Source organism: Ahaetulla prasina, chromosome 1 (assembly GCF_028640845.1).
Source record: "Ahaetulla prasina isolate Xishuangbanna chromosome 1, ASM2864084v1, whole genome shotgun sequence".
Lineage (NCBI taxonomy): Eukaryota > Metazoa > Chordata > Lepidosauria > Squamata > Colubridae > Ahaetulla > Ahaetulla prasina.
In genome coordinates this window covers 230,254,090-230,280,779 of record NC_080539.1, presented here as the reverse complement: position 1 = coordinate 230,280,779, position 26,690 = coordinate 230,254,090, and positions in this window count along the sequence as shown.

Below are 26,690 nucleotides of genomic sequence, written 5' to 3'. Positions count from 1 at the left end.
GAGTTAATTTAAGAAGGTATTCACTAAGATGGATTGTGTAATTGGTACAAGTGTATCAAGAATATCTACTCCTGTATTGAACACATCGTAAAACTTCTGCTGAAGGAGCACAAGCAAGAAGACATCTTCCCCTAGTTATTAATGACTAGCTTAAAGGGGAGGACAGTCCATACATTACAGATTCTCTTGTTTATATATATCAGCCTGTTCCTTCCCAAGGTGATTTTAGATAAAGGGTCTCTTCTCATGGATCACTTAAAGCGCTATCAATCCATCCTTGAGTTGGCCCAAAATACTGATGGGATAACATATGCTGCCAATCTCTATCTTGCTTCTGCTGCTTCTATTCTGCATCTCTGCCAAGTGGTATTGTTCTGATAGGCGGAAGATTGGTTTTGGCTCTGACTTTACTGCCCTCTCCTTCCACTAAGGCAGGGAGGAAAACATCCATCAACAGGGGTGCTACAGTAGGAATGAGGAAAGTCTGACCAGAACTTTGCCCATATTTTCTAGTTTGATTTCAATATCCCATTTGTCATGGTTCCAAGTAATGCTCCCAATCAATTCAAGACTCTGAGGCCTTGGCTTCCTCAAAAATCCTGTTTATTGGGTATATCATATCAGCACTGTCAAATATGAACCCAACACTGAATAATTCCCATGCTTTGGTATAATTAAAGAATAGATACTGCTCGCCCCAACCAAGCTGGTGATGAACTTCTTAGCACTCCCTCCTGCTGTTGCTAGGGCATGTTGATCTGGCCTTGGCTTTCAGGAGCCTTATCATTGTTATGTCTTGCACATTGGAGGAAAGCATTCTACATTCCATAAGTCCCACTCCCCCCCATAAGTATGGCAACTAAGAAACAAAGCAAGAAAAATATGGCTTCGGCTAGAGTCATTTCGAGAGTTGACACTCTACTCCTCTGCTTGCAACAGACTACCTTATGCCATCAGACTTGAAATTTTGAGATTAGACAATTTAGAACTATGCTGCCTTCGGTCTGACCTAAGCGTAGTATACAAAATTATTTGCTACAATGTCCTATCTGTCAATGACTACTTCAGCTTCAACCACAACAATACACGAGCAAATAATAGATATAAATTCAAGGTAAACCGCTCCAAATGCGATTGCAGAAAATACGACTTCAGCAACAGAGTGGTCAATGCCTGGAATACACTACCTGATTCTGTGGTTTCTTCCCCAAACCCCCAAAACTTTAACCTTAGACTGTCCACTGTTGACCTCACCCCATTCCTAAAAGGTCTGTAAGGGGCGTGCATAAGTGCCTGCCATCCCTGCCCTAATGTTCCCTTTTATTCGTATCCATTTCATGTATTCATAATCATGTTTATACTTATATCTGTTATCTAATACATGCTTGACAAAATAAAATAATAAATAAAATAAATAAATTTAGTTATGCCCAAGTCTACAATTATGCGAAATAGTAAAATGTAGGTAGAAAATGGGAGATAGGCCAGCCTAAGCTTCTGCAACCATCTGGCTCCTTTAGACCAGGGGTCTCCAACCTTGGCAACTTTAAGACTTGTGGATTTCGGGCTTCCGGGTGGCTCCGCTTCGTTAATGGCGGGCGATTTCAGTCCGCCAGTTCTGTGTGATTCTGTAGAGCTGTTTAGACAGCGTTAATCTGCTGTCAACAGCTCGTAAATCTCTGCCCTCGGGCAAAAAGGGAGAGATGAGCATTTGAGCTGAAGTAGAGCCCCCAAGAAAGGCCCCAGAATGATTTCTGGTGGTTTGCTGGGAACGCTCCTTCTATAGCTCGAAAAAAGCTCCAGAATCCAGAACGCTTCTGCAAAAGCAGAACAAAACGCAGCGTCCATCTCCGTGACTGAAAAGGATTATTGATAGATTGCCAACACGGAAAGAGCCGAAAATAGGAGGGCTGGCATTTGATTGTAAGATGATTTTAACTCCCTGACAGAGAAGGTATTTGTATTTAAGAGTGGAGATGATGAAAGATGGCGTTCTTGAAAGTGAAAGCTAAGATAAGCGAAAGCTAAGGAAATGCTGATTACAATTGCTGGCGTGGAACCTTTAAGAAGAATATAACAAGATTTTTTTTTATTTTTTTAAATGGAATTCTTTCTTTTTTAAAATCTCTTTTTTTATTATCTTTTTCTTATAGTGTTTAAGAAGAAAAGTTTATTGATTTTTTCTTCTTTTTATTCCTTTTTTTCTTCTTGAAAATTGATATTACTTAGTTTAAAAATGGCCTTTAAGCAAAGAGATTTAACCACTTCTAAAATATTGGAAATTTCTTCACTTCAGGTACGGAAATTGAGAGAGGATATTAAAGAAAGTCTAAGGAATTTTTTACAGGAGCTCATGGAGGCTCATCTTTCAGAAATAGATCAAAAATTTAATGAAATGGAGAAAGAAATACTGGATTTTAAAGATCTGGTGGAAGAGCAGAGGAGGGAGATGGAAAAATTAAAGGAATCTATTACCCCATTATTGTTATCTAGCACACAGACAGAAGAAAGACTGGATGAATTTAACCAAATTAATTTAGATTTGCAAAGGAAAATAGATGAAGTTCAAATTAATCTGAATTTAGAAAATAAAATAGACGATATTCAGGTTAAGGTTGATAAGGCAGATGAAGAAAGGGTTATATTACAATATAAATTAATGGAATATGCTATAAGGGTGAGAGGATTAAGAGAGTGTAAGGAAGAAAATTTGAAAGAGATTTTTATTCAGGCCTTTGCTCAGATAGAAGGAGTGGAACCAGAAGATTTTGAAGTTAATATTGAAAAAATTTATCGTGTTAATTCTTGGTGGGCAAGGCAGAAGTGTTTACCGAGAGATGTGGTTATTTATTTTACAAATAAGAAGATTAGGTATGGAATTTTGCAAGCATTTTATGAAAATAAATTTCAAATATTAGGACAAGATATAATAATGATGAAGGAAATTCCTCCTAAAATGTTAAGAAAGAGAAAAGAATTTGCTTTTCTGGTGGATGAGTTTAAGAAACATCAGATATATTTTAGATGGGAGGTTCCAGCTGGTTTAACAGTGAATTATAAAGGAAGAAAGTATTTTCTCAATACAATTTGTAAAGCACGAGATTTTTATACTAATGTATTAAAGATTGGGAATTCTTTATTAATAGATGCTAAGTTGAATGGTGAAAAAATGGTGGAAAATGTAAGACAGAAGAAGGGGAGGGAGAATGTTTAACTTTATTATATATGATTATGGTTAATTTTTGTAAATGATTTATTGTGGATATAAATGTGTAATTTTAGGGGTACTATTTGATATATTTAAGGTATAAAGGAATAGGAAGATGGAATATTGTTTAACTTTAGAGGATAGATAGTAAAATTTAGGAATTTGGATTAAATATTATATTTAAGAGATGGATGTAATGTTGTTATATGGCTAATTAGAATGTAATTGTTATAATAGATATATTTTGGATAAGTTATAGGTGTAATTTTAATAATGTTATTTGATATAAGTAAGGTAAAGTGAAGATTTTAATTATTACAATTGATATATTGGATATTTGTAATACTATTTGTTGTATATAAATGTTAAAGATTTATTTATTTATTTATTTATTGTTCACATTTATATACCGCCCTATCTCCCTAGGGACTCAGGGCGGTTCACAGGCACTTAAAAATACACATAAATACAAACTAAAATAACAAGTAAAAAACTTATTCCATAGCCGAATTGTTAAAACCATATAAATAATAAAACCCATTTAAAACCATAAAATTTAAAATCTAATCCAGTCCTGCGCAGATAAATAAGTGTGTTTTAAGCTCGCGACGGAAGGTTCGGAGGTCCGGAAGTTGACGAAGTCCTGGAGGGAGTTCGTTCCAGAGGGTGGGAGCCCCCACAGAGAAGGCCCTTCCCCTGGGTGTCGCCAGACGGCACTGCCTAGCTGACGGCACCCTGAGGAGTCCCTCTCTGTGAGAGCGCAGTGAGGTCGGTGAGAGGTGTTTGGTAGCAGTAGGCGGTCCCGTAAATAGCCCGGCCCTATGCCATGGAGCGCTTTAAAGATTGTCACCAAAACCTTGAAGCGCACCCGGAAAGCCACAGGTAGCCAGTGCAGTCTGCGCAGGATAGGTGTCACGCGGGAGCCACGAGGGGCTCCCTCTATCACCCGCGCAGCCGCATTCTGGACTAACTGAAGCCTCCGGATGCCCCTCAAGGGGAGCCCCATGTAGAGAGCATTGCAGTAATCCAGACGAGATGTCACGAGGGCGTGAGTGACCGTGCATAAGGCATCCCGGTCTAGAAAGGGGCGCAACTGGCACACCAGGCGAACCTGGTGGAAAGCTCTCCTGGAGACGGCCGCCAAATGATCTTCAAAAGACAGCCATTCATCCAGGAGGACGCCCAGGTTGCGCACCCTCTCCATCGGGGCCAATGACTCGCCCTCAATAGTCAGCCGTGGACTCAGCTGACTGTACCGGGATGCCGGCATCCACAGCCACTCTGTCTTGGAGGGATTGAGCTTGAGCCTGTTTCTCCCCATCCAGACCCGTACGGCTTCCAAACACCGGGACAGCACTTCGATAGCTTCATTGGGATGGCCCGGTGTGGAAAAGTACAGCTGGGTGTCATCAGCGTACAGCTGGTACCTCACACCGAAGCCACTGATGATCTCACCCAGCGGCTTCATATAGATGTTGAACAGAAGGGGCGAGAGAATCGACCCCTGCGGCACCCCACAAGTGAGGCGCCTCGGGGTCGACCTCTGCCCCCCTGTCAACACCGTCTCCGACCGGTCGGAGAGATAGGAGGAGAACCACCGATAAACGGTGCCTCCCACTCCCAATCCCTCCAACCGGCGCAGCAGGATACCATGGTCGATGGTATCAAAAGCCGCTGAGAGGTCTAATAGGACCAGGGCAGAGGAACAACCCCTATCCCTGGCCCTCCAGAGATCATCCACCAACGCGACCAAAGCCGTCTCAGTGCTGTAGCCGGGCCGGAAACCGGACTGGAACGGGTCTAGATAGACAGTTTCATCCAGGTGCAGGGGAAACTGATATGCCACCATACTCTCTACAACCTTCGCCGCGAAGCGAAGGTTGGAGACCGGATGATAATTACCTAAAACAGCCGGGTCTAGGGAAGGCTTCTTGAGGAGGGGCCTCACCACCGCCTCTTTCAAGGCGGCCGGAAAGACTCCCTCCAACAAAGAGGCACTCGTAATCGCCTGGAGCCAGCCTCGTGTCACCTCCTGAGTGGCCAGCACCAGCCAGGAGGGGCACGGGTCCAGTAAACACATGGTGGCATTCAACCTACCCAACAACCTGTCCATGTCCTCGGGAGCCACAGGGTCAAACTCATCCCAAACAATATCACCAAGACCGCCCTCAGACGCCCCATCTGAATCGCCGCAATTTTGGTCCAAACCGTCCCGGAGCTGAACGATTTTATCGTATAGATAACCGTTAAACTCCTCAGCACGTCCCTGCAACGGGTCATCCCGCTCCCCCTGGTGAAGGAGGGAACGGGTCACCCGAAACAGGGCGGCTGGGCGGTTATCTGCCGACGCAATGAGGGAGGAGGCGTAGCAACGCCTCGCTTCCCTCAGTGCCACTAGGTAGGTCCTAGTATAGGACCTAACTAGTGTCCGATCAGCCTCTGAACGGCTAGACCTCCAGGAGATGTGAAAAGATGTGAAAAGATGGACTATTGTTTACCTTTGAAGATTGGACAGAAAAATTAAAGAAATTAAGTTGGAAATATGAACTATTCTTGAGAGACTGCTTAAGGAAGAAAGACATTTTAGAAGAACCCTTGGTGAATATTGGAAGATGGAACGTTGTTCTGATATTGATTGATGAAGGTTGGATATTAAAAACTATGTACTTTATTCAAGAACAAACACTAACTCAATCGGAAATTTCTGAGAACTCTAGGAGTGGAATGGTCTGATATATAATGGATTGGAAGAAAAGTATCCTCTTTGTCTCTGGAAGGGGAGTGGAGGTTTTAAGGAGTGATTATGGATTATGATTTGTGCTATATTTTAATTTTTGTTGTTAGTTTTATACCCTGTATTCGGTTCTCGGAAGTCCCGGGGTGGGGAGGAAGGGAAGGGAGGGGAGGGGATGAGGGTAGAAAATGGATTGATAGTTAATGTACAAAGATGATTGAAGATGTATAATTAATGTAAGATCGGAGCTGCCTGGCTACCACTTCAGAATGATGGGAAAGAAGGAAGTAGAAGAGAGAAGGAGGTAGGAAAGAGAAGAGGAGGAAGAGGAAAGGAAGGAAGAGGGATAGAAGAGGGAGAAGAAAGGAGTAGGGAGGAAGGAGGAGAGGATGTAGATAAGAGAGGGGGAGGATGGTTGTGGAAAGTAGAAGAAGGTAGAGAAGGAGAGTAAAAGGAAGGGGGTGGTGACCGGGAAGATCCGATAAATTGTATATGATGGTACATTAAATATGTTAGGGGATATGTTATTGGATAAGAATGTTAAAATAAAACCTTTAAAAAAAAAAAAGACTTGTGGATTTCAACTCCCAGAGTTCCTCAGCCAGCTTTGCTGGGAGTTGAAGTCCACAAGTCTTAAAGTTGCTAAGGCTGGAGACCCCTGCTTTAGAGGGAGAAAACAGAAATAGACTAACTACAGGATTAACTGGATTAACTGAGGGAAGGGAGGGGAGGGGATGAGGGTAGAAAATGGTTTGATAGTTAATGTACAAAGATGATTGTAGATGTATAATTAATGTAAGATCGGAGCTGCCTGGCTACCACTTCAGAATGATGGGAAAGAAGGAAGTAGAAGAGAGAAGGAGGTAGGAAAGAGAAGAGGAGGAAGAGGAAAGGAAGGAAGAGGGATAGAAGAGGGAGAAGAAAGGAGTAGGGAGGAAGGAGGAGAGGATGTAGATAAGAGAGGGGGAGGATGGTTGTGGAAAGTAGAAGAAGGTAGAGAAGGAGAGTAAAAGGAAGGGGGTGGTGACCGGGAAGATCCGATTAATTGTATATGATGGTACATTAAATATGTTATGGGATATGTTATTGGATAAGAATGTTAAAATAAAACCTTTAAAAAAAAAAAGACTTGTGGATTTCAACTCCCAGAGTTCCTCAGCCAGCTTTGCTGGGAGTTGAAGTCCACAAGTCTTAAAGTTGCTAAGGCTGGAGACCCCTGCTTTAGAGGGAGAAAACAGAAATAGACTAACTACAGGATTAACTGGATTAACTGAGGGAAGGGAAGAGGGGAGGCATTGAAACTGATAAACACAGGAAAATGGCAAATGAAATAACGAAGGACAGTTCTCTTCTTTTCTCCTCTTGGAAAGAAATTAGTTTCAAAAGTGGAAGAGAGGGAGAGGGCAAGTGTCAAAAGAATTCAAGAAACAAACTGGTAATGAGAAAAGCAAAGGCTGAGAGGAAAAGGGTTGTTATGGATATTGGATGTGACTAGAAGGGAAGATGCTTGTTCACACATTCTGACATTCCCTAAACATAACTTTGATTTCACCAACGTAGCTCATCTGCCCTCACTTTCCAGATCATAAGTAATTAAGCATTACAGATTTTACAAACCACAGGACTTTCTTTTGGTGGTGTTGGCCCATAAATATCACATTTATATTGGATAACTTAAAGTCTTTTTCACTCAAGGGCTGGAGATGAAATAAGGACAAGCAGGGAAATTGATGTTACCAAAGCACGATGGTACTGTGGTTAAGTATTTATTTTGTTGACTCTACCACATCATAGACAAAATGAGGACCCATCTCTTCATAATTAACCATCATGATCATATACCACAGAACAGTTGAAAGCAATGCAGTTGAGAATCCTTCATGAGGGCAGAATTCTCTACATTTACCATTTAAACATTGTGAACCTTTTGTTAAGGTCCTGGAGCACTTTAGGAGAAAGAAAGTGACCTCTAGGCTAATCCAATTTTAGGGGAACTTTCTCTAGAACTGAAAATACGATGGTCTATTACAGGGATCTCCAGCCTTGGCAACTTTAAGCCTGGCGGACTTCAACTCCCAGAATTCTCCCAGCCTTGGCAACTCCCAGAATTCTCCCAGCCTTGGCAACTTTAAGCCTGGTGGACTTCAACTCCCAGAATTCTGGGAGTTGAAGTCCACAAGTCTTAAAGTTGCTAAGGCTGGAGACCCCTGCTTTAGAGGGAGAAAACAGAAATAGACTAACTACAGGATTAACTGGATTAACTGAGGGAAGGGAAGAGGGGAGGCATTGAAACTGATAAACACAGGAAAATGGCAAATGAAATAACGAAGGACAGTTCTCTTCTTTTCTCCTCTTGGAAAGAAATTAGTTTCAAAAGTGGAAGAGAGGGAGAGGGCAAGTGTCAAAAGAATTCAAGAAACAAACTGGTAATGAGAAAAGCAAAGGCTGAGAGGAAAAGGGTTGTTATGGATATTGGATGTGACTAGAAGGGAAGATGCTTGTTCACACATTCTGACATTCCCTAAACATAACTTTGATTTCACCAACGTAGCTCATCTGCCCTCACTTTCCAGATCATAAGTAATTAAGCATTACAGATTTTACAAACCACAGGACTTTCTTTTGGTGGTGTTGGCCCATAAATATCACATTTATATTGGATAACTTAAAGTCTTTTTCACTCAAGGGCTGGAGATGAAATAAGGACAAGCAGGGAAATTGATGTTACCAAAGCACGATGGTACTGTGGTTAAGTATTTATTTTGTTGACTCTACCACATCATAGACAAAATGAGGACCCATCTCTTCATAATTAACCATCATGATCATATACCACAGAACAGTTGAAAGCAATGCAGTTGAGAATCCTTCATGAGGGCAGAATTCTCTACATTTACCATTTAAACATTGTGAACCTTTTGTTAAGGTCCTGGAGCACTTTAGGAGAAAGAAAGTGACCTCTAGGCTAATCCAATTTTAGGGGAACTTTCTCTAGAACTGAAAATACGATGGTCTATTACAGGGATCTCCAGCCTTGGCAACTTTAAGCCTGGCGGACTTCAACTCCCAGAATTCTCCCAGCCTTGGCAACTCCCAGAATTCTCCCAGCCTTGGCAACTTTAAGCCTGGTGGACTTCAACTCCCAGAATTCTGGGAGTTGAAGTCCGCCAAGCTTAAAGTTGCCAAGGCTGGAGACCCCTGGTCTATTAGACTTTGAGCATGTATGCTGAACTTTCTGTTAGTGCATTCAAGAGGAATGTTTCTTAGTTTTAAGTGTAAACCCAGCCTGAACAACAGCCCACCTCCAGCTGTGGGACTTAAAAAATGATTCACCCTATTATGATCTCATCCATGCTTGTGCTCTGCTGACCTTCTGGCCTGCATCCAATGTACAGGCTTCTTTGCAGCTGAACTATCTGTGTTTCTGTGTTTCTCTTCTGTCATTCTGTGGTCAGACTGCCTAGGCATTACAGAAGAAATATGTGTTCCTTTCAGTAGGGCTTGTACATCGGAGTCTCAATATGAATTCTTCACTTTGTGAGCAACATAGTTGTTGCTTTTTCGTATGACCAAATATTTGAACACCAGACATTCAGATTGGACAGGAGTGGTACATAGAGGGACCTACATGTAGAAAGACATTCAATTGTTTGGATACTTTTGTTGCTGTTGATCCCTCAATGTCTTCAAGAACTGGATAGTTTATCCAAGGCTAAGTATGCCATGCTGGTCTTTTCTACAGCTCCTGCTAAATTTAAATTGCTTAAAATTGGTACTATGTTTTCCTTTTGTTTGGAGGTAGGAAGCCTTCAAAAATTCTTGTGAAAGAAAAGTATGCCAGCTATAAAAAGATACACTGGCTATAAATAGAACTAGACCTCAAGAGTTAAGCCAACTAATACGATTTTCCCCCCCACTGATTCTGGCATCTATTAATCAATGTGGCAATTAAGGGAAAATGTAACTTTAATCTGCAAACAGATTAAACTGTTCATACAACTATTTTAAGTCAGGATCTTAGAAAGGTATACTCAAGAAATGCATACTGTTAACCATTGTTAAATAATAACCCAACATCTCCATCTAAATTAAAAACACTTTCATCTTAATATTTTCCCATAAGAACACAATTATCTATATTCATGATGGCAAACCTATGGCATGTGTGCCAGAGGTGGCACACAGAGCCCTCTCTGTGGGCACACGAGCTGTCGCCCCAGTTCAGCTCTGCCACACATGCACACACACTCCTGCCAGCCACCTTGTCTCTGGGTCCCTGTGGGGCGGGGGAGCAGGGCATGCACGGGGGCTGCGCATGCATGCACGGGGCTGCGCATGGGGGTGTATGCATGGGGTGCATGCATGGGGCGGGACGCACATGCCCATTGCATTTGGGGAGTTTGGGCACACATGCATTTGCGCACCAGTGCATACTTGTACACACACAGGCGCTTTGGGCACTCAGTCTGGAAAAGGTTAGCCATCACTGATCTATATGTTTCATAATATAAAGTCTTTCCAGGGGTTTTTCCATGTTAGTTTGTTGTAGCAAAAGCAAAAGATATAAAGCAAATTTAAGGCTAATTAAACCAGATATTGCTATTAAGCTGAATGTTTATACATTCAATTACTAACAGAATTCCAGCCTGTTAGTAGTTGGGGGACACACTGAATGTGTATATGTTCATGAACGAACTTCAATGAGGAATGTCCTATTTCTCAAAGTATTTTTCTTAAAAAAATAAATATTTGAAGTTACTTTCTAATTTTCATGTATTTTCCTGTCAACAATTGGCAGTACAGGAATGTGTACTGCCAATTGTTGGCCATCATAGCTAAATGGAATGATGGAACCCTCAAGAATGTGAGAGAGAAATTAATTTGCAACTGTTGGTCTCTAAGAAATCATAACATTTATAAGCATAATAGGAAAAGGCCAAGGTATGAAATTTCATCGTCAGCTTTGAGTGATGCAAAGTATTGTGCAAGATGAAGTTCTGGTTAGGGAATTCTGGGAGGTGAAATCCACACATCTTAAAATTGCCAAGGTTAAGAGACACTGGTCTATATGATGCTGAAGCCTTTCTATTGGTTAATTTCTGAATCTCCATGGAAACAGTCACCAAGCTCAATTGGTTCTTTCTTTCCTCCTTTCTAAACCATTTAATTGATGGGCAAGAAATAATGACTGAAAACATTGGTTACTAAACTGTATAAGCTCAGGTCCACTGAAAACACTTCAGCAAAATTCCTCTTTGCTTAATTTCTATTTATCCAATTCTTTGGATTCAATGACCAATTCCATTTCTTTTAAAGTAAGAAAAGAGGTCAGCATATTTAATGTAAAAGTCTGATTATGCTTTACTTGAATTAAATCAGAAAAGTAATGGTTTGATATTTGTGATCAAGATGGGTTTTATCTGATTCATGTCCATATTGATTGGTCAAATTATTATTAATTAAATAATAACTTAAATAATTATTAGGTTAGATATTGTTAAATATTTGAGGGTGTAATTATGCCTGAAGAATCGTTTTGATATTCTTTTGTAACTTGTGTGGTTTCTTCTTTTTCTTTTTCTTTAAAGCACCACATTTATCATTTCGGGATTGCTAAATATTTTTGTTTACCCTTCTTCTTTCCTTTAAATTAGAGACAAGATCCGGAAGTTTCAGTTTTGGAATTTCACTCATCGTGTGCCAGTTTCCTTATGCTAGTAAAGAACTTTGAAAGACAATGGCTTCAGAGGTTTTTTCATGCAGAAGAGGTTTTTCTGGAACATTGACAATCTACTTTCGAACAAGAAAATTGGTTTGGCTAGCCCACCCTCCTTTTTATTTTGTTTTGGTATGACTGCATGTGTGATATTTGGAGTCAGTATTGAATTTTGATGCAAGAGTTTGCAAAAAAGAAGTATTCTCAAAGAAGTTTCTTGGCTATCCTAGGAAAGGCGGTATAGCGTTGCAATTAAGGCATTTGATTGAATTGTGGAAGTCCCAGTTCAAGTCCACCTTCAGCTGTGGAAGACTCCTGGATAATTTGTGCTCTTAGCTGCACCCACTGCATGAAGTTTTGACTGTGGGAAAAATGTAAGGAGGGAATGCTCCATATACCGTCTTGAGTTCCATGAGAAAAGGTGGGATTATCAATCAATCAAATAATCAATCAATCAATCAATCAATCAATCAATCTCCTGGATAAAATCCAGAAGTAAAAAAAAAGATTCTGTGGTCTCTTCCCAAAATCCCCGAAGCTTTAACCAAAGACTATCTACTATTGACCTCACCCCATTCCTAAGAGGTCTGTAAGGGGCGTGCATAAGAGCACCAACATGCCTACCATTCCTGTCCTAATGTTCCCTTTGATTGTATCCAATTTCTTATAGTTATTACATACTTACTCTTATATATATGCTTATATATCGTATAGTTATTTCTTGCTTATGCTTATATATACTGTGTGACAAAATAAATAAATAAAAATACGTCAGTGTTGGATTTTACTGTCTGTGGAACTTCCTGTCCTCAATGTTAGAAATGTCCTCTTAATATTACTATAAGTTATAATCATTCATTACATTAAAAAAATATTAGAGATAGCTCTCGTTTTACAACCATTCATTTAGGGACTGTTCAAAGTTACAACGGCACTGAAAAAAGTGACCTATGACAGTTTTTAACATTTACGGATGCTGCAGCATCCCTGTGGCCATGTGACCAAAATTCAAATGCTTGGCAACTGACATGTACTTACGATAGCTGCAGGGCCTCAGGGTCATGTGATCTCTTTTGTGACCTTCTCACAAGCAAAGTCAATGGAGGAGCCAGATTCACTTAACAATTTCAATGATACACTTAACAACTGTGGCAAGAAAGTTTGGGGTAAAAAGGGGCAAATTTCACTTAACAACTGCCTCAGTTAGCCATAGAAATTTAGTGCTCAGTTGTGGTCACAAATCAAGGACTACCTGTATTGTTTCATGGCAGTAAGCTAATTCATTTGTTTCTGTAATTAGCATCAATCTCAAACTAGTTAATGGTTAGGCTTTCTTTTTTCACTGTTTCAAGGAAATAAATGCTTTAAAACCAATGTTTGACCTGCCAGTTAACAAAATTAACTGCCCAATTCTGTTAATTGCTTAATTCTCCTGTTACTACTTTCTAACAGGATAAGAACCAGTAGTAATTATAACCCAAGAAAAGAGAATGGCTTTTTTTTTGCTTCTTATTTCTTGTTATCTTTGCTGGAATTGGATAGGAAATGTAATGCAAATTTTTACACAGTATTTAGGCAGTAATGAACCTTTGCTTCATTAAATCTGAATGCTAGTATCTCTATAGTATTAGCATCGAAGGACACCTATTATATATGATAGATGCTGGAAAGAAAACCAGTACAAAACAATCATGGTTTTTTTCCCTTCACAATGTGCTAAGTCAAGATAGAGTTTGATTGGTGTAAAGTAGCGTGTCAATGCAGCCAATGTGGCTTGTTAACCATGGTTTGTGGTTTAGTATGTTGTGTGAATGCAACAAATTGTGCTTTTTTTCAGTAATTCATGGATAAGCCAAAGAGGGCTTAATTATTGTGTGAACATAGTCATCGTGAAGATTCAACATTGTCTGGCTAAACTAGCAAAATAGGACCAGCTCCCCCCTTTTTTTTGGCTAAAGTACATATAAATAAAAAGGTTTTTTCAACAACCCCCCCCCGTCTCCCCCCCCTTTTTTTTCTTGCCAGAAAAGGACTAGAGCTAAAATTCTGCTAGATTTCCAGAGGAAATAGATATGCATCATCAGAAATATTGTTCTCTGTACTGATGAACTTTGGAATATGTACGTAACGTTTATTATTTCTTGCAATTAATAGGTTTTAGGCAGTTGTTCTCTTTTCCTTTTTATCTTCTTTTCTATTTGACATGGAATGTCAAATTTCTGGAATGCTAAATTTCATTTAGCATTAAATGAAAAATGACAACAATCTGAGTTGTTCACTTTTTTTATCCTAAAAATAAGCTGGCTTGGCATTGGAAGCCTAATTACCATTAACAATCCCAACACAATTGATTGTCCAGGAGAAAATCCAATTGCCATGGCAGCAGTATTAAATGAATGGTCCAAAAAGCTTCCAGGCTATTTATTAAAGTTCTTTGGAGCTTAGGACTAATTCAAGTCACGACAGGATGTGATGATTTGTCACCTTTTTAAAAACTCCCAAATAGACTTCCACAAAAACTCTTTGTGATAGTTTAGGAACTGGGTAGTAACATGTGATCCAGTTGATTCTGGAATCTGGGTTTTACTCTTAACTATTTATTTGAAACCAGAGAAGAGCTAATGATTTTATTGCAATCTTTGGTTCTATAAAACTTAAACGTGTAATTGTCCCATTGGTGACATTCACCTTCTGATTGCTGAATTCTATTGACTACAATTCCAGGTAGACAGAGAAGGAATGGTGACACAGGGAGTTGGGATGTTTACAAATGCTGTCTTGGTGATTTCTCCTTATAGCAATGTGAAAGGGGGAAATTAATTAATTCGATTTTCTTTTGTACCTTTTTTTTATCTTTCTTGGAGAGGGAGTGAATTTTTAAAAAAATTTCTTGGACTGATGATTCCTCAGAAGGGAGAATATTAACCAAACAAAAGTTCTTTGCTGTCTCTTGCAGTTCATCTTGAAGGAACGTTGATTGTGTGGTTTGCTGCTGTGTTCTCAGCATTCTGAGGTTGGCACAAGTTGAAGATGATGACAGGTAGGGTTGAAATTGGAGCAACTGAGAAGTGGAAATGGTGGTTGGGTGGGAATGCTCAAAGTCCGTAAACAGAGGATGATATCAAAAGGAATAAAAAAAAAAGACAAAGCAAAATTATGATTGGTTGTGGTGTAGCTGTTGATGTCTTCCATTCCACTGTTGGTCAGAGAGACATTTAGAGACATAGACTTCTACATTTCTTTTTGTACAGTTGCAGTTGCTACACATTATTCCCAATGAATCCAGTTTTCCCCTGGGTTTACCACATTCAGCTGATTAATGGTGTCTGGAGGAGTCCAAACTGAGTGAGAGGTTAAAGGAGGACTGTTTGTAGCAGCCAGAAACCAAAATCTAAGTGTTGTAGGTAGAAGTGGTTTTGGGAGCAGGGAGAATAGGAGAAAGCCAAAATAACTATGGCAGTGAAAGGCAGGAAAAGGAGGGAACGGCAAGGGAGAAGCTGAGAAGATTTGGAAAAGAGAGAAGTCAGTGCCACTTTGGAAATCTATCCCTTACTGCTGAAACTATTGCATTATGGAGCAGATGCATGGGCCAGTATATCAGCAGGTACACAGAGGTGTAGAAAGAGGGAGTTAGATTTGCAAGTAGAAGCCTTAGAAGATTCTAACATGAGAGTACGATCCAAAAGAGTAAAATCTTTAGGGATATAAGAACATCTACAATATCTATGCAGAATCAACAAACAAGACCCTGAAGCAGAAGACTTCACTGTGTTTTAAAATTATTATGAGTTTAATTCAAACAATTATTCTGAACTACTCTAATTTTGGCAATTTTCCACTCTGATAAGAATGCAAGCACAGACAGCACTCAAAAGAAAACAAAAGAAGAAAGTTCAATTAGGATTTTCTATAAACTAATATTCAAAGATAAAATTGTCTTTAATGGGCCTCCCCTTCTCTTTGCTAAATTCAGTCCTTGGGCATTTGTAGCCAGGCATATGAGTCTGTTCCCTCTTTCCTAGTATATAAATCCACTTTTTTCCCCTTATTATTTCCTTAACCATGTTGCTTGTATTTTTAAATTTTATTTTGTTCTGTTGTTTCCTAGTATGATTTGATTGCTTATTAGTAACCTATGACTATCACTAAGTGTTGTATCTTATGATTCATAATGAATGTATTTTTTCCCTCTTTTTTCTTTTATGTACACTGAGAGCATATGCACCAAAGACAAATTCCTTGTGTGTCCAATCACACTTGGCCAATAAAGAATTCTCTTCTCTTCTCTTCTCTTCTCTTCTCTTCTCTTCTCTTCTCTTCTCTTCTCTTCTCTTCCCTTCCCTTCCCTTCCCTTCCCTTCCCTTCCCTTCTGTTTTCTTCTCCTCTCCTCTCCTCTCCTCTTCATTATTATGATATGTGTATTTGTCTTTTGTATCCTCTATGCAGTGCTTAGGTTACATTAAACTTTGCAGGAACATTTTACGTTTCAAATAAGTTAATATTGGTAGGCAAAACAGATAGAAAGCTGATTAACATAACAATCATGTCATATCATGTCATATTAGTATGTAATTTACTAATGAAGTTTTGTTTGGTAACCCTCTCCAGAAGCTTTGTCACAAGGCCCTCCAGAAGTCATAAGCCAGTCCAGCTTTGAATTGTTAACCCCTGCCAGTAACCCTCACTCCTTTTCTCACCTTTATTATCATTAAATCACATGGCTCTAGCATTGCCAATCAGATACCATGAAGCACACCACATAATGTTTCCCCTAACCGGTAATGTCTCCAATCTGAGTTTGGTTCAGGACTATGCACATTTGCAATGACAATGGCTGGAAGATGCAAGCATTTAAGAATGAAAAGGAATGGAAGGCTATTTTGGTCAAAAGTGAAAAAGAACCTGAACCTGCAGTTTTGTCTAAATTCTTCCTAGCTTAAGGCTATTGAATTTTAGGACTGCGCTAGCTCAGTTTCTCGCTTTGGAAGGATTGATGAAGTTCTATTGGTACCATGAGGGAGAATGAAGCAGCTCATTACAGATGTCATTGGAGAACAGCAGAAGTGCTTGTTCTTTAAATGACTATTATTGTATTTTTGCTGTCAGTGAAAGAGAGAAATACTTATTGAATTTTCTGCCTCAGGTATCACAGCAGTTCAACCAGGTTTAGATACTGTATACTTTGGCTTGCAGGGAGAGGTCAGTTATTTATTTATTTTCCTCAGGTTCGGACAGCAAAATATCTCAGGCTATTCTGTCCTTTTTCTCTTTCATAAATTCCTCCTGGGTCAAGAAACAAGACACCCCATTTTACAGCATCTTAAAACTTGGTTGCTGTAATAGAATGTGTAAAACACACAATACAATATATTATTGCATTCTTGTATTCAGGAATACAAGGAGAGAAATGACAGACTAGAGAGATACAGACATGATAATAAAAACTTCATGCTGAGTACTTTTGGAGAAGGAACAGGTAAAATAGGTCTCTGCTCTGTTTTTAATTCTTGTTCTGTGAGGCATTTATATTTCTCTAGGTAATATGTATAAAGAAACAAACAAAATATTTATGTTATTACTTCATTGAAATCAGCAGCTGCCCTATTGATTGCATCAAGACAGGGAACTCCAATTGTAATTGTGGATTTAATTATGACATTCAAGTAATGTTACTTTACTTTAATAGCACATTCACAATGAGAAATTAAGAGTTCCATTCTTGACTAATTAGCTGATATTTTCACTGCAATCTTTTCTGAAGTAAACAGCAGTAAACAGATGGTTTGGAAACTATTACTTTTTAATTTTTCATATATTAAGATACAGCTTTGCTTAGGCTGTGCTCTTTCATTTACGTACTTATTTGGAAATGAGTCCTTTTGAATATAATGGGAATTAATTTTACAGATCTGTAGGTTGCAATGGTGAGCAGTTCACTGCTTGATAAAAGAACTTTGAACTTTGATTCAGCATGTTTCTTTCCTAAATTACTTCACAGTTATTTAATACAGAATTGATTTATTTTCAGGACAATTTGACATTTTAAATTCATTTGAAAAATAGCAGTCTGCTGCATGAGGAAGAAAACAGCTGATTCAATATTGAACAGCTGATTCGATATTAAGAGATTCTTCTATAAGAAACCTCTTGAATGTCTCTGTGTATGTAACTATATAGAAGAAACAATATAACAATATCTCTCTAGCTAACCCTAAAATTGATTTCAAGGCCTTACATTCCATGGAACCAACTATCAAAGACAGAAAAGTGCATTTCAAGGTCAGTATTGTCTTCTTGGAACCAGTGATTGATAGAATCTCACCACAAAAACTGAGAAAATGCCATTGGAGAAAAAGCAAAAGGATTATAACTTTAAGATTTAACACCAAGGGCTTAATTTCAGTGACTTCAGACATGCTGTCAATAAACGGGAATCTTGTGAAGTCGCTGTCCTATCAATACTTTTACCACCTTGAAACATTCCTGGTGTTACTGAACTGTGAAATATTGAACTGTAGTCAAATATTGACTACAGTTATATTCTGTAGGTCATCCAGTTGGAAAAATCTCCCAACAGTGAAGATGAAATCTATACAACAGGAAATATGTTTACGATATCAGGCCATTCTGTTGATAGTCAATGAAGAGATGACAACATGGGTATGATCTGACATGGGTTATATAATTCAAATATATCACATCAGGTGTTTTGACCTGACAGATATTTCATCATCCTTAGAAGCTGACTACCTAGTAGAAAAGATATACATATCATCAAGGTCCTTAGGTAAACTTGATATGAGCATGAATATGTCTATATAATATATATATATTATGCATAAATATATCTATATCTATATCTATCTATCTATCTATCTATCTATCTATCTATCTATCTATCTATCTATCTATCTATGTCAATGAAATGTAAAGGTTAAAGTACTGGACTAGGAGTGGGGAGACCTAGGTTCTAGTCCTCCCTTAGACACAGAAGTTGGTTGGGTCACTTCAGAGTAGTCTTTCTCAATAACAATAGCAATAGCACTTAAACTTATATACTGCTTTACAGTGCTTTACAGTCCTCTCTAAGCGGTTTACAGAGTCAGAAATTGCCCCCAACATTTTGGGTCCTCATTTTACCCACCTTGGAAGGATGGAAGGCTGAGTCAATCTTGAGCCTGATGAGATTTGAACTGCCAAATTGCAGGCAGCTGGCAGTCAGCAGAAGTAGCCTGCAGTACTGCACTCTAACCACTGTGCCACCATTGGTCATGGACCCAATGAGTCTTTGACTCACTGGAAAGTCAAAAAACTCACTTAACTGTCTCACGTAGAATGGAAACTTTGGACTCAGTTGTGGTCATAAGTTGAAGACTGCCTGAATTTGTGAATGGAACATCCAAAAGGGGTATTGCTAGTTATTCAACACCCCAAACAGGAACAGTCCTCTGTCTGTTGTTCCTTTTGAGGATGTTGTTTCAAATTCGGGGCCATCTTCCTTCTGGGTAACTATAATCTGGGTGGGGTTTTGTGTGTATCAGAGCAGCTCTCTCAGTACAATCTATTGAAAGCCATTCCTCAACACAAGCAGAAAACCTGGGGCTAAATCATTTATAGGAGACCTGATTTGGGGTCAGGGTTTTATGAGTACAGACAAGATATAAAATGCTGTCTTTGGCTGTTAATGCAGGTAGAAAATATAGCCTCTCACACACAGCTGGTGTCGTACAGTTCTTAGTATAAGTTGGCTCAGAATCAAATCTTTGCTCATCCAGATAAGCATGTCAGCCTCATCTTACTTGAAAGACTGTGTTAGAATAAAAAGGAGATGACGCAGGCACACCATGGATGAAGAATGAAATAAACATACCCCTAAAAAGTAATCCTTAATAAAAGAGGTCTTGTGATTTATCATATGGTAAGGGAACATTACTATCTTTCCTATTAACGTTATTTACAAATTACATTTTCTCATGAAATTATAATAGCAGTAACACTCTCTTTTCCTGATGCACTTTAAATATTTTAATTTATATGAATGTTTCCATCTGATTTAATTGATTCTTTGTGACTTTCTCATTCAGAATGATTAGGATTCTTCATTTGGGTGGTTTTTTTGTGGGGGCACCGATTTTATTTTGTTTTAATGATGAAACTCAATTCCCAGGGTTTAGATTTCAGTAGGGCAATTAAAAACGGGCAATTCTTAAGATGGGGAAGGAAAAGCAAACATCATTCTGTATTTAAAATTCCTGGCTGTTGAATACCTGGGAAACTTTTATTAGTCATGTGAAAAACAAAACCCGATGTGAACACAATTTCAAAAAGAGATAGACCATGAAATAATATGTTGTGTATGCTGGTAAGCACGAAGTAACCAAAAAGGTTTTTTATTTTTTATTTTTTTTATAATAAACAGTGTTATCTCTCTGGGAGGTAGACAGTCTGAAGTGCCAATAAAAACTGTAATTACACTCACAATAGGAAGCTGCATAGCAAGTGACATCAAGGCTTTTTCTCAAGACCTGTTTGGGTATGTTAAGATTGCAGGTCTCCATTATACAGTCCTGGGCCTCTGCTCTCATATTTTCCTTCGGAAGGAAAATGAGGGGGAGTGGAGGGTGGGGGGAGAGTTAATTATAACCTGTTCTGGGATAAATAGGACTATAATAGGTAGACATAGAGGAACCAGTTGTGAAGCTTCTTTCCTCGCAATTTTTCCCCCAGCCTTTCTATTTCACAAAGGTAAGGCCTGGGCCACATGGATGTTCCCCCCCCCCATCGCTTCTTGTTTAATCAGCTTGAATCTTCAGATAGCTGTCATATGATAAAGGTTGACCCAAATCACTCTCTGAGAGTGGAACAGAACATCATTTACCTCATGGCTGTGGAACTTCTAATTTCTTTTGTGTCCTTTTAGAAATCAGTGGGGCATCATTACGTAGACACATATTTCACCCTTGGCCTTGTAACTGTGGATCACCACAGAGAGACCTGCCAGGCTAATTCATGTTATGGCTTTGGCAGCAAGGGACTTTTTCTTCATCTCTTTCTGTGGTTCTCCCCAAGGCTGTTTCAGGTCAATAGCCATAACAATGGCAGTCAGCCCTATACCCACTGGAGGTCATACTATAGCAGAAGAGCAAGCTGAGCTGGAAAGCAGGGTTAAACATGTCATCAGTTTGGAATCATTGTGTTGCCACAAGACACCCAAGTCCAACACCCACCCACCCCAAATTCTGTTGACTCTTAATTAGTGCCAATTTAGCTTTGATTGTGAGTTGATTAGATTAGTGTCCGGTGCAAACAACTAGGAGCATTTGTTGAGTTCAAAGTCCAGAAGAGTTTATTGTTGCTACCTATACAGAAGAAGGGGATATGGTGGCTCAATGGCTAAAGACACTGAGCTTTTTGATCGAAAGGTCGGCAGTTCAATGGTTCAAATCCCTAATGCTGCATAACAGGATGCACTCCTGTTACTTGTCCTAGCTTCTGCCAATTTAGCAGTTTGAAAGCACATAAAAAATGCAAGTAGAAAAATAGGAGCACCTTTGGTGGGAAGGTAACAGTGTTCCGTGCACCTTTGGCATTTAGTCATGCTGGCCACATGACCACAGAGACATCTTCGGAAAGTGCTGGCTCTTCGGCTTTGAAATGGAGATGAGCGCCATCCCCTAGAGTCGGGAACGACTAGTACATATGTGCGAGGGGAACCTTTACCTTTATACAGAAGAATGCTGTCAACTAATGATCAAAGATAAATTGCTGCTAGATAAGGATCAACAGAATTCAAAGGGTCTCTTGGACTTGGGTCTCTTGTGGCAACTCAAGGACTCCAAACTGATGACATGTTTAACCCCATCTTCCAGCTCAGTCGCTCTTTTCCTAAACATAGTCTGTAAAGAAGAATCAGAAGGGAACTGAGCCAGAATGGCAGACACTCATAGATTCAAGTTAAAGAAGGCTTTCTTTCAGCCCTCTGCCCTCAAATTTCTATTTCTGCACCTTGTGTCTCCCAAGCTGCCATCTAATACAATATCTATAAAAGATAAATAAGCACAACTACTGTATATCTGCACACACTCACACACGGATGCCATAATTTTAGGAACATATTTTGTGAGCCGCCCAGAGATTTGAGGGTAGGGTAGCATGCAATCTATTTCCTTCTAGAGATTCATCTCAACAAAGTTCTTTGACTTGCCAAGGCCTGTTGCACCTCCAAAATGCTTTGTGAAACAGCTCCAAGCAAGTCAGATCACTCATGGCTTAGGAAATATCTGTACTGAGTAACTTAGCTTTATTGATTAGAAGTAGGGTGTTACTTCATTTTGTGAGAATTAGGTATACAACACTAATTGGAAGTGCCTTTCTCTGAAATGTTCAAAGTGTAATCCTGTCACCACTAGAACCTGCAAATTTTAGGCTGCTCTGCTGTGCATGTTGATCCTCCTTATGTATAGAAACAGAGAAACGAACAAGCTATTTGGTTGGGTTCTTAAGATAAACCTTCTGGATTGACATGTTTGGATTATATTCATGTAATGGCTGCCATATTAAACTAGCATATGCACAAAATGGCTGATGCAAAAGGCCAGTTTATCAGAAGACAACTTAAGCACTTTAGTAACATTTCATTAGGAGCTCTGCGGAGTCCAGAACAATTCTGCTAATAAAGATAATGCTTGAGATCTACTGCTTTGCTCTGCAGCATGGCAGTTTTCAATTTAATATTCAAAGCAAAATGAGTAAAGTGAGGTGAGGCAGAAAACCTAATAGGCACCAAAGGACGAATCTAAGAGCATGCTGCCTATCACTGAGTCAATAGGGCAGGAGTGGGGAACCATGCCCCTTTTATGACCTGTGCACTGCCTCTCCCAGAATTCCTGAGTCAGCCATGCTGTCTCAGGAATTCTAGGAATTGAAGTCTACAGGTCATAAAAGGGTCACAGTTGCCTACCCCTGCAGTAGGTGGATGATCTATCCCCAGGTTATTAGATGTCAAGACGAAAGTAAGTAACTTCTGAATGATTGTTCAGTTGTTCCAAACATATTTAATGGACTTAATGAAAACAAGGTGTTTTTTAAAAAAAACACTATTCCTCCGTTTATAATATCCAGCTTATATTTGGCTATTCTAGTATGCTTTACACCTAAAGGCAGAAATAATTGGAAATGCAACCAGGAGGAGAATACTAAACCCTTTGCTATATCCATACATTTTTTCTTGTTAATACTTTTTTACAGGAAAGTTCTTTATTCAAAAGTCCAGTTTCATGGAAGAAACAAACAGATCAAAAATGTCATTCTTCCATCTGCTAATCCTTTCCCTAGGTGCCCCCCACATTCAAATTGTGGGTCTCCAAAACTGTTATTTAATTGAATATCTATAAAAAACAGATAAGCGCATTAATGCATGCACATACTCACAGGCAATTTGTTAGAAATGTTGTATACAGCCCTACAAAACAAGCAGAAAAACACATCTGGACTGGAGTTAAGAGCTGGCAGGATATATGCCTAATATAATTATTTTCATTTTACTTGAAAACTGTGGTAAACACAAAATTTCTTTGTCAGATTTCAGCCATGACCTAAAAGTAGTTGTTAAAGAAAAATCTACATCGTATGACCCCAAATAAAACAATCCAACTGTCTTCTATTCTGAGCTAAATCAAAGCAATAAAGATAAGCTTAATTATTCATAGTACTATGCAGTAAAGAATACCAAAATGAGAGTTCAAATATTACAGGATGAATGTTGAACATAATAAAGGTGCAGCAAGGAAATTATTTTTTTCTAACCTTATAAAAAAATTATATCTGTGAAATGTCATTGTAATGAACCATAATGATAGGAAACGAGGGTCTAATTTCAGATCATGGTTTTAAAGTGCATTTTTGGAATGCATCTGGATCCTATTGGGAGTAACGAAGGAATCCACAAGGGACCACTTCAAAGGCCATTTCCTCACGACTAAATTATCACGCGTGAGCATTCTGTTGCATGTACCATGTTACATTATGTATGATTTTTGACTGCTCCTAATGTTCCATTAGTGATTTCCGTTCTAGCTGTAAGGCTTCAGACAGTTCCTTGCGCTTTTCCTTGTAAAATCAATAAAATCACATAATTTTCTATGTACTGTCCTAAGCAGCAATTCTGCTACATTTATTATATGCAAGAGGGGAACAATAATAATTTTGAAGGGAATATAATATTTAATATTATATTATTAAATTATATTGGATGGGGTGGCACTACCCTAAACAGACCCTGTGCATAATATGAGGGTTCTCCTGGACTCATGACTCTTGCTCGAAGAGAAGGTGGCTATCGTGGCCAGGAGGGCCTTCGTGCACTGTAGGTTGTGTGCCAGTTACGCCCTTTCCTGAACCAACAATCCCTACTCACAGTAACTCATGCCCTAGTCACTTCCCGTCTTGACTATTGAAACATGCTCTACATGGGGCTGCCCTTGAAGAGCATCCGGAAGGTCCAGTTGGTGCAAAATGCAGCAGCCCGCATGGTTTTGTGCAGACCCTGGTGTGCACATGTATCACCTCTCCTCTGGGAGCAACATTGGCTGCCGATTTGCTTCTGGCTGCAATTCAAGGTACTGGTTGTCACCTTTAAAGCCCTTCATGGCTTGGGACCAGGTTATCTGAGGGACTGTCTCTTGCCAGTCACATCTACCTGACCCATCAGAGCGGGGAGGCAAGGGATGTTATGAGTCCCATCCCTGAGGGAGATATACCTAGTGAGATCCAGAAGAAGGGCCTTCTTCATGGTGGCTCCCTCTCTTTGGAATATCATCCCCCCAGAGATTAGAACGGCCTCCACTCTAATACTCTTCTAGAAGGCGCTGAAGTCCTGGTTCTGCCAGTGGGCCTGGGGGACTTAGAACAGGATGGAGCCCATTAAATGGCTTGTGTGATCTGCTGTTGCTGGGTTGGAGTGTGTGTGGGGGGTGATTTTATTATATTATACTATATTAATTTATTTTATTCTTTTTATTAGTTTGTGGTTTTATATTCTGTAAGCTGCCTTGAGTCGCCATGGGCGAATAGGCAGCAATATAAATTTAACAAACAAAGAAACAAACAAACAAATATTGTACATAAAATATATATTCTGAATTTTCACTGTTAAAACAATAGCAAAGAGAAGTTGCTGTAAAAACCTTTGCACAATATTAACAATACGGCTAAAAGAGGGCCTAGATCAGGGGTGTCAAACTTGTGGTGTCATGGCAGAGTCACGTGACATATCATGACTCCCCCCCTTCACTAAACTGGGTGTGGCTGTGGCCAGCACATGAAGCATCTGGCCCATGGGCTGGGAGTTTGACACCCCTGGCCTAGATTAAAGAAATAATCTGGCACTGGGTTGATCCAACTTTATACCTCTTCTAGACAATTTTGGGGTCCTCACTATTTCTCAGTCCAACAAAAGTTGTTGTGAGGATTAAATGGGGGGGTGGGGGTGACATCCTATTGTGCTCTGCCTCTGTACATATTGATCAACCAGTTACTAGATCAAAAGCCATTCAGAGTGAAGAGAGTAGCCATAAACATTTTAAATAAGAATTATGACTCTACAATTATCCTGATTTGCACTTGGAAATAATAATAGCCAATAATGAACAACTATTATGGATTATGTTAAGTTCGGGAAGTAACGAGGCTGGAGACCAGGGTAGTAACAACAGCTCTTTAATATAGGGTGAACCCAGCAACAGGCTGGGGCAAAAACCTCTCCTTTTATACAGTTCTGTTGAGGTTTCCAATCAGCAACGTGCTGATTTCCGCTCAAATATTTAAAGGCACAACTGTTAATACATAACACTCCTCCCTCCCAGAAAACACTTGGTCTTATTTACATATTTATTTTATTTTATTTTATTTTATTTTATTTTATTTTATTTTATTTTATTTTATTTTATTTTATTTTATTTTATTTTATTTTATTTTATTTTATTTTATTTTATTTTATTTTATTTTATTTTATTTTATTTTATTTTATTTTATTTTATTTTATTCTTTTATTAGTTTGTGGTTTTATATTCTGTAAGCTGCCTTGAGTCGCCATGGGCAAATAGGCAGCAATATAAATTTAACAAACAAAGAAACAAACAAATATTGTACATAAAATATATATTCTGAATTTTCACTGTTAAAACAATAGCAAAGAGAAGTTGCTGTAAAAACCTTTGCACAATATTAACAATACGGCTAAAAGAGGGCCTAGATCAGGGGTGTCAAACTTGTGGTGTCATGGCAGAGTCACGTGACATATCATGACTCCCCCCCTTCACTAAACTGGGTGTGGCTGTGGCCAGCACATGAAGCATCTGGCCCATGGGCTGGGAGTTTGACACCCCTGGCCTAGATTAAAGAAATAATCTGGCACTGGGTTGATCCAACTTTATACCTCTTCTAGACAATTTTGGGGTCCTCACTATTTCTCAGTCCAACAAAAGTTGTTGTGAGGATTAAATGGGGGGGTGGGGGTGACATCCTATTGTGCTCTGCCTCTGTACATATTGATCAACCAGTTACTAGATCAAAAGCCATTCAGAGTGAAGAGAGTAGCCATAAACATTTTAAATAAGAATTATGACTCTACAATTATCCTGATTTGCACTTGGAAATAATAATAATAATAATAATAATAAAAATAATAATAATAATAATAACAATAATAATAATAATAATAATAATAATAATAATAATAATAATAATAATAATAATAATAATAATAATAATAATAATAATAATAATAATAATAATAATAATAATAATAATAATAATAATAATAATAATAATAATAATAATAATAATAATAATAATAATAATAATAATAATAATAATAATAATAATAATAATAATAATAATAATAATAATAATAATAATAATAATAATAATAATAATAATAATATAATAATAATAATAATAATAATAATAATAATAATAATAATAATAATAATAATAATAATAATAATAATAATAATAATAATAATAATAATAAT